At 35.1% G+C, this 9,601-nt stretch overlaps 1 pseudogene; it reads left to right on the top strand.

The window, feature by feature from the left end:
• Window positions 1-1,800: 1,800 nt before the first annotated feature.
• On the top strand, window positions 1,801-2,667 carry LOC112835864 (ADP/ATP translocase 2 pseudogene; annotated as a pseudogene).
• The last annotated feature ends 6,934 nt before the right edge of the window (window positions 2,668-9,601 follow it).

The raw sequence follows: 9,601 nt of genomic DNA, 5'->3' as shown, positions 1-9,601 counted from the left end.
ACAAGGATTTAATTAGAATCTCAGGGAGTACAATGCGGTATGCAATTTTTGGTGAAATTATGGATGAGAAGTCTATTGTATCTCAGGCAGGTAAAAGAAAAGAAATCTATGCATACCACATCACACAAAAACTACAGGGGGAAAAAAAAGACAAACAAAATGGTAGAAGCAATTACAGAAAAAAAAGATTACCTCCAAACAAAGGAGCAATTAGATGTTTAGCTGACTTCTCAAGAGCAAGAATAGAAAGTGGATGTAATAAAATTTTCTCTCAAGGAATTGAGAGAAAATAACTTACCAACCTAAAATTCAGTATCTGGGGAAAATACTTTTCAAGGATGAGGCTAGACAAAGACAATTTGAGATTGAAAAACAAAAACAAAAACAAAAAACAACTGGGTGAATTTACCACTAGCAACCCCAATCTTAACAACATATCAAAGAAAATTTTTCAGGCAGGAAAACAATCTATGAGAGAGAGAAAGTATAGTAAATGTAGTACAATCATGGCTGGTGGGCTTTAATGGAAGTTAAATAGCTCTATAGTCCTTATATTACCTGGGAGGAGTAAAACAATTGATCAGCCTAAGGTTTTGATAAGTTGTGGGAGCATATGGTAATATCTGTAATAACAACTAAAGAGAAATTGATTGTATAACTTTAAACTAATCCAGCAGTGGTAAAAAAAAATACACGGATTAAAAAACAAAAGGGAAGAAGAGAAATAAGAAACACAGAACAAATGAAAATACATTGTGTTAAAAAACTATAAAGTCTAATATCAAAAATTACTTTTAATATAAAAAGTAAATATTCTATTAATTAAAAACTATCCATTGTATTTTTAAATCCCTATTGTTTGTAGAAAAATATTTAAACATTAATGATTTAAACATACAGGATATAGATTTGTAACTTAAATGCTAGAAAAAATTATTATACAAAGAGCAACAGATTGCTGGCATAGATATATTAATATCAGTAGACATCAGAATTAAGGCAAAGGCATTATTAGAAATCAAGAGGATCACTTCATAATGATAAGAGTTTAATTCACCAGGACCACACAAACATTTTAATTTCTTAAATCTAATAACTGGCCTTGAATATTAAAAAGCAAATATTGACATAAGTACAAGGATAAATGGAAAATCTATGATGATACTGGGAGCTTTTAATATTTCTCTCTAGGCACATAACAGAAGACCTGGGGAAAAGCAGAATATTTGAACAACCATGATAATGAAACAACTGCAGAATGTATCTGCTGGACAAGCACACATGAAACCTTTTTTAAAATAATTGACTGGGGGGGGCACCTGGGTGGCTCATAAGGGTGGGACTCTTGGTTTCTGCTGGGGTCATGATCTCAGGGTTGTGGGATGGTAGGGTGTTGGGCTCCTGGGCTCTGTGTAGAGTCTGCTTGAGATTCTCTCTCCCTCTCCCTCCCCCTCTGCCCCTCCTCCAGTTCATGCACTCTCTCTAAAATAAATAAATAAAAACTTTAAAAACACAACAAAACAAAAATTGACTGTGTACTGGCCTATAAATCAAGCCTCAAAATACTTCAAAGCATCGAAAAGTTTATTTTTTCTGACCATAATAAAATTTTACTAGGAATCAATAATAAAAAATAACTAAAAATATCCAATGTTTGGAAATCATAATGGAAAATGTAAAACATATTGTGATGTTATTGAAAGTGAAAATACTAGATATCAATATTAGAAGATGAGTTCTGTAGTCCCAGCTGGTTCCTATCACAGTCCCCCAGTTGCCCACCTCCTCTTTCCTTCTAATATGACAGATGCCACTGTGTCCTTCACCAAGGACTTCCTAGCAGGTAGAGTGGCCCTGGCCATCTCCAAGACTGTGGTAGCACCGTTCCAGTGGGTTCAGCTGCTGCTACAGGTGCAGCATGCCCACAAGCAAATCACCACAGATAAGCAATACAAGGGCATTATAGACGGCATGGTTCGCATCCCCAAGGAGCAGCCCTGTCCTCTTAGTGTGGTAACCTGGCCAATGTCATCAGATACTTCCCCGCCCAAGCTCTCAACTTTGCCTTCAAAGATAAATCAAGCAGATCTTTCTAGGTGGTGTGGACAAGAGGACCCAGTGTTGGTGCTACTTCTCAGGGAATCTGACATCAGGTGGTGCTGCTGGGGCCACAACCTTGTGTTTTGTGTATCCTTTTAATTTGGCCCATTCCCGTCTAACAGCTGATGTGGGCAAAGCTGGGGCTGAAAGGGATTCTGAAGTGACTCCTTGGTTGAGATCTATAAATCTGATGGGACTAAGGGCCTGTACCAAGGCTTTAATGTGTCTGTGCAGGCCATTATCTGCCAAGGTGCCTACTTTGGTATCTAGAACACTGCAAAGGGAATTCTTCCAGATCTCAAGAGTTTGCACATCTTTATCAGCTGGATGAGCGTACAATCTGTCACAACGGTTGCTGGGTTCACTTCCTATCCGTTTGACACTGTTCATCACCCAATGATGATGCAGTCAGGGCACAAAGGAATTGACATGTTTGACTGCTGGAGGAAGATTGCTCATGATGAAGCAGCCAAAGCTTTTTTCAAAAGTTTATGGTCCAGTATTCTTAGGGGCATGAGTGGCGCCTTTGTGCTTATTTTGTATGATGAAATCAAGAAGTTCACATAAGTTATATCCTAGTCCCCCACTCCCACCCCATGAACAGTAGTATTGTATTACATAACATAACAGTAGTCTCTTAAAGCTATTTCCATGATGATGGGACTCGATTATATTGTTTATTTCAGTCACTCCCGATAAATGTGAAGAAATAAAAAAAAATCTGAAATCTTTCAAAAAAGGAAGATGAACTAAAATGCGTTCTTTTGAACATGTGTTTCTTCTGAAAACACATAACACACATGCATATATGTTAAGAAAGAGGAAAAAGTGAGTCAAGCATACATCTCAAAATTGGAAAATGAAGAACAAAATAGACTGAAACAAAGTAAAAAAAAAAAGAGAGAGCAGAGATAAAATAGAATATATATATAATATATACATAAAATATTATATTTTTATAAGACCCACAAAGTCAAAGGTAGCTTATTAGGGGGGAAAAAATCACCTACTAAACATAAAATCTACAAACCTCTAGTGAAGGTGAAGGACAAGAAAAAGAGAGAAGCTACAAATACTCAGTATTGGGCTTAGAAAAGTATTCACTACAGATCCTATGGTCTTTAGGAATATAATGAGGAAATTATAAGCAATTTTATAACTAAATTGACTTCAAATGAATATATATTAGGTTCATGGTAATTTCATAATTTATCAAAAGTGACACAAAAGATATAGAAAATCTGAACTGTTATTTAACTATGGGAGACGCTAGGTCTATAATTTAAAACTGAATGAGAAAATCTGTGCCAAGAGAGAGTCTCTGATAAATGTTACCAAACACTTAAGAAAGATAAAATATCAATACACGTTCTTTTTCAAAGATTAAAATAAAACTCATTTAATGAGGTTGGCCAACTGCAAGTTAAAAAAAAAAAAAGGTGAGAAGAACAGTAAAATAAATAAGTTAAAGGCCAATCACAACCCCAAGCAAAAATCGTAAACAAAATATTAGCAAACTGAAAACAGCAATGTAAAAAATGGTAAAACATTAAAACCAAGTTCATTTAATTCCAAGAATGTGAGGTAGATTCAAATATGCATTTTTCTTCATTAATAAAGAGAAAATCATATAGTCTCAATACATGCAAAAATATTTTCTAGCAAACTGGAATAGAAGGAAAATTTCTTGATCTGATAGAATATCTATAAAGATATAACACTACAGAGACTATCATAGAAAATCATTTAAAAATTAGTAGTCAAGTACCTAGGAATACATGTAACATTAGATGTGTAAGACCTCTATTAAGAAAATTGTAAACTTTATTGACAGAAATAAAAGACCATAAAATAATAGGATATACCATGTTCATGTATTTATAGGTTTAATTTTTTAAAGGTGCCATTATCAACTAGGTTCCACAGATTCAACACATTCCCAATAATCTCAATAGAATGTGTGTGTGCGTGTGTGTGTGTGTGTGATAGGACAAACTGAATCTGACATTTAAATAGAAGGTTTAAGGGCCAGTAACAGCCAAAAACCTCTTGAAGAAGACAAACAAGCAGTAAAACTTGCCGCCCCAGATTTTAAGACTTATAAAGCTGTATAACATGTGGAGTATTGGCATGAAGATAGAATAGAATAATAGAACAGAATTGAAAAAAGAGACCTGTGCATATTTAAAAGAACACTTCATTTTTTTTTAAAAACCTACACTGAAGGGGCACCTGATTGGCTCAATCAGTTAAGCATTTGTCTTTGGCTCAGGTCATGATCTCAGGGTCCTGGGATCAAGCCCCACGTTGGGCTCCCTGCTTAGCGGGGAGCCTGCTCCTGCCCCTGCTCATGCTCTCTCTTGCTCTCTCTCTCAAAGAAAGAGATAAATAAAATCTTTAAAAATAAATAAATAAAATTTAAAAAAATAAAACCTACACCATAGAGCAATGAAGATAGGATACTCTTTTCAGTGTAAGACATAGGAAATTGGATATTCTTAAATAGTAAAAAGAAAAATTAGATTTATATTCACAGCCTATAAAAAATGTTTCATGGAGATTATAGACATAAATATAAAAGGAAAATAAAAATATTCTGGGAAAATAATATAAAATAATATCTTCATATTCTCATGCAAACAATAGCTTTAAATAAGTTACAGATAATACTCTCAGGGCAAATGATAAAATTAAGAATATCAGTTCATCAAATTAATTTCTTAATAAATTAAGGTAATGAAATACCAAGCCAAAGAATGCAACGGTAGATAGGCAACACATAATTTTAAAAGGACTCACATCCAGTATACATACAAATTTCCTATAAATCAATTTAATGACACAAGAAATAAACAATTCCAATTACATGAGTGAATGATCCAAGCAAGAAAGAGTCAGAAGAGAGCAGAAAGCTGTGTGCTCTCCAAGGACTCAGTTCCTTCCTCTGAGATCCCTGGTTTCCCAGATCCCCTTGTTTCAGGCTTTCTAGAGTCTGGATTCTTCAACTATTCTCCAGTTCTGGGAACCCCATTAGTGTGACCAAAGCAGTCAGTGCTCAGTAAGTATTTCTTGTTTTTCTCTGCTTTCCCCAGCCTTTTTGTAGATGAGTTGCAGTTATTTAACTTGTTCTGGTCAATGGACCATAAACAGAAGTAAGCAATGATCCTTCCTGGCCAAAGTCATTTACCTCTGGTGTTCCTCTTCTTCCTTAGCGCTGTATCCCTGGGCACCATGTGTTCCACATGGTACAACCTAAAGATGAAAAAGGCTGCCTGACTTGCATCTAACTTTACATAAGAAAAAAATAAGCCACTCGGTTTTTGCAGTTCAATTTTTACTTTGGTGAGCCACAATGGGGTTCTGTCCTAATTTATACAACAGGAAAACAAATATAAGAAATTTGTCAGGTCTAAACATTAGTATATAATTGCTTACATAGTCTATCAATCCTTCTTGCAAGGAACAAAGGAGTTCATTTAAATACACTGGAGGAAATAAAAATATAAGAGCAAAACAAAATGTCAATTTTCAGTGAAAATATTTGTCGGAATCTCATTAGTTTCCAGATCAGTTCTAGTGTTTGTTGCTGTGCCGACTAATCTGAAAACACAAGTATCTTTACCTCCCTATTATACACATATAAGAAATGAAAAATTCATTCCTAATTCTCAGACAATAGAAATACTAAGTCCTTTGATTTAAGCTATGATAAGCAGTATAGTCTGTTGTCAATGACAATGCACATCTCAAAAGATAAACTGGAAATGGAAGATCAAACTGTGAATTATAATTTAAAAATGATTTAGAAGACTTTTTTTAAATGTGGAAACAGATCTCATCTTCAAGAATAATGTATTTTAGGAACTAAAACTTTCATTGGAAAACATAAGTTCCCATATATTTTCCAGTGTCATTATTATTCAAATTCTCAAAGAGCAGCACAACAAAAATGATTCTTGGGTGATGATTCTTATTACTTTAAAAAAATACATGTTACTGAAGAATGGTGATTTTAAAATTCATATATCTCATAAAATTTTAGCAAAAATGCTAAGAGAAGGGCACCTCGGTGGTGCAGTCCGTTTCGGCTCAGGTCATGATCTCATGGGTCATGAGAGCCCCAAGTCGGGCTCTGTGCTTGTGTGGGGTCTGCTTGAGATTCTCTCTCTCTCCCTCCCCTCTGTCCCTCCCATTCCTGCTCTCTCTCTAAATAAATAAATCTTTTAAAAATACCAAGAGCAAAGAACAAAAATACCAATCCTTATTTTGCATTATTATAAAAAGAAAGAGGGAAAATATGAAAATCTTGGTGGTCATAATTTCTAATAAAATCATTCAACCCCTTATATTTAAAAATTCATAGGACTGACTAAATCTCTGAAATCTGGTGCCTGATGGCTTTGCTATCCAGTTCTTCCATAAAAAAGACACACACTCTTTAGCTCTTTAGACTGTGACTACTGAAATATTGAAACCACACCAATGGACATATGATATTGATTCTATTTATCAGAATTCTAGTTCTAGTGTTTGTCAAAGTTCTGCATAGTTTCTGAAAATAAAGCACCTGTGGGAGACCAGGATATCAAACTCACCTACCAGGGAACCACTGGAAGTACTCCTTTCAAAACATGGGTTCAGGTAATCTCAACCTGCTTCCTGCTCTGATCTTAGTATCATGGACATAAGATGATTTAGTTGTTCCAACTCAATGTCTCCCCGTATCTAACTGACCCCTCCTTCCCCATGCCATTCTGTGGCAACACCACCCTGTAACAAATCTCTCTACATTCTTCTGGCATTTTCTAACTTCAACTCTTCATTCCAAATCCCTGGACTTTTCCTTTTTCAGAAATGCTTTTCTATTAGTTTATCTCAGGGGAAGCCTACGCTGAGCCTTCATCTCTTTTCTTTTTATATACTGAGACATCTCACTCACTCTTATAATTCTAGTTAATATCTAAATCTTAGTGATTCTCGTGAAACTAACACCAGCCCAAGAAACTCCTATGAACATCAGATTCTAAATGCAACCAACTCCTGTCACAAAGATTTGACTTAATACTTAATTTTTGTTTTCTCAAATAATCTTCTGCTTCAATAATTTCTACCCCATTCAAGAGCAACTCTGCATTATAGTCCTACCCATCTCCAAAGACATTCAACAAGGATGTTACTCTTAGTACCTTTTGCTCCCTCATCATTGACCTCATCCAGTTAATCACCCAGGTCTATCAGTAATATCCCTGAAATCTGTCAAATCTGCCTAGTACTCTTGCCTGTCACTACCCTTGTCTAGACTCACCTGAACCACTAAAATCTCCCCCTGCCTCCGATTGTGCCTTCATCTAATTCATTTTCCCTAAAGAAACCTCTCTAAAACCCAAGCCTGATCATGCCTTGTCCTCAATATCTACTCACAGTTTCTATAATAAAATTCAAATATCTACCATTGCATAATTTATCAGCTATGTTCTTAACTATTTTGAATCACTGCTTCTCATAGGATTCTACCAAAGCAAACTTCTTTTAGTTATCTAAGCATATTATCCTTATTACAGGTCTTTGTGCATGCTGTTAAATTTACCAGGAACCTTAATACTGCCATCACCACATTTTTAGCTTAAGTCAAAACCTTTCTTTCAGTTCAGTTAGGTGTCTCTCACTGGAAAGCATTTCCTGACCCTTAAGCCTGAGTTAAATAACTTTCTTACATGCTCTCATAGCATCCTGTATGCTTACCATGGGGTATGATAATTGGCAGTGGCCTCAACTGTCTTACCACTTCTATGTCTCCAGTGCTCAAACAGACTCAGGCACTTGTAATATTTAATTAGTAGATTAATGGGGTCAAAACTTTGTCAGTCCACAATTGAGAATTCTCTATATAATAAAGAAAAATGTGAAATCATCTTTTTTTTCTAAAACACTTTCTTTTAGAGTGATTCTCATTAAAATCTCCTTTATTTTTAATAAAGAAGCTTTGATGCAATTTTCCCCACCTTTTCATTCTAGATGTTTAATAAAGGATAGGCATACTGATGTTAACAATATTCTAAGCATGGCCAGCAGCAATATTGTGAAATTCTATATGCTATTAGCATTAATTGGCAATGTTGTCCCTGATGGACAAGCTATTATCTACCCCTAGCCCTGGTTGTCTCATTTTGAATGCTTATCTTTATCCAATTGCTAGAGCCAAAATCGTTTCTATTGTTGTCTCCCTTAGAGGATGATTTATTTGATAGCTCGGTTGCAAACACAATTTCTTCCCAAATTATCCTATCCATTCCATTATTCCCTTTCTATTATCTTGAGAGTCCAAAAGACTAAGTAAAAAGATGAGGTGCCAAATTCACTGTAACTTTTAGAAACAGAGAGTGACATTGTTAAATCTTTTGATGAAATTTTGGGAATGTGTCCCTGTCTTTCCAATTAAATCTGATTGATGCCTGATTGATGAAGGATGGTGGTGAGATTCTATCAATGAAGTCTCATGTAAATACACATGTAAATATTTAAAACATGTCACTTGAAATTTTCTGGCAGAGTCTCAAAGTTTATCTTCTAAATTGTTTTCTACCATTAGTACCATGGTAAGAAATGAATCCACAGTTTGCTCTAGGGCTCAAGGACAATTGTATAAACACTCATATAATCATAGCACACCAGATGAGTTGGTTTTGGTTAAAGAAAGACCAAACATTCAATGATTAAGGAAGTCAAATATATAATACCATAAAGATTTCAATAAGTTTAGTAAACTCTTTGAAATAAGATACCTTTCAGGGCATACCAGGGATCTGCAATCTACTTAGGTTTATAGTTTTATATTCTACTTTAATTATTTCTACTCTAAAAGCCCATTGTTGATGCTTTCCATATCATCCTTTCTTTATTCACTATGTTAAGAGCCTACTCTCTACATTTAGTCTCCGAATCAGTTAATGGTTTCCAAAATGTTCTGGGCCTTTCCTGAAATCTGATTATATATCAGCTCTTAATCATGTAAGGATTCCTTAAATTTAATTTTTAATATATTAAAAAATTGTGCTAATTGTGTGTCTTGTGCTAACTACTACACAATTTAATTGGCTCACTTGTCATTTGGGAATTGAAATAATAGGTATAAATTCCATAGTCATCTCACCCCTGAAAATAAATGTGAAACTAATATACTGATGTTATAAAGGGAAAATATACCAGGCTATATTTTAAAATATCACTGAAAAATTGACCTGTTTAGGTTGGCAGATTTCACCCTGAGATGTTTAGTGCTCATATTCAATACTGAATCTCTAGCCCATCCAACCAGGTATTTTTTTGAAGATAATTTATTGGAGAGAGAGAGAGAGAGAGAGCACATGCTCATGTGCACATGAGTGGGGGGAGGGGCAGAGGGAGAGAATCCCCGTTGAGCACAGAGTACCCCCACCCCAGGCTCTGTCTCAAGACCCATGAGATCATGACCTGAGCTGAAACCAAGAGTTGGATGCTCAAC

The sequence above is a fragment of the Callorhinus ursinus genome, unplaced genomic scaffold, assembly GCF_003265705.2.
Source record: "Callorhinus ursinus isolate GAN/ISIS: 27379988/994484 unplaced genomic scaffold, GSC_fseal_2.0 scaffold4, whole genome shotgun sequence".
In the NCBI taxonomy this organism is placed as follows: domain Eukaryota; kingdom Metazoa; phylum Chordata; class Mammalia; order Carnivora; family Otariidae; genus Callorhinus; species Callorhinus ursinus.
Note: the sequence above shows the minus strand (reverse complement) of the source record. Positions and strands in the feature narration are given on the sequence as shown.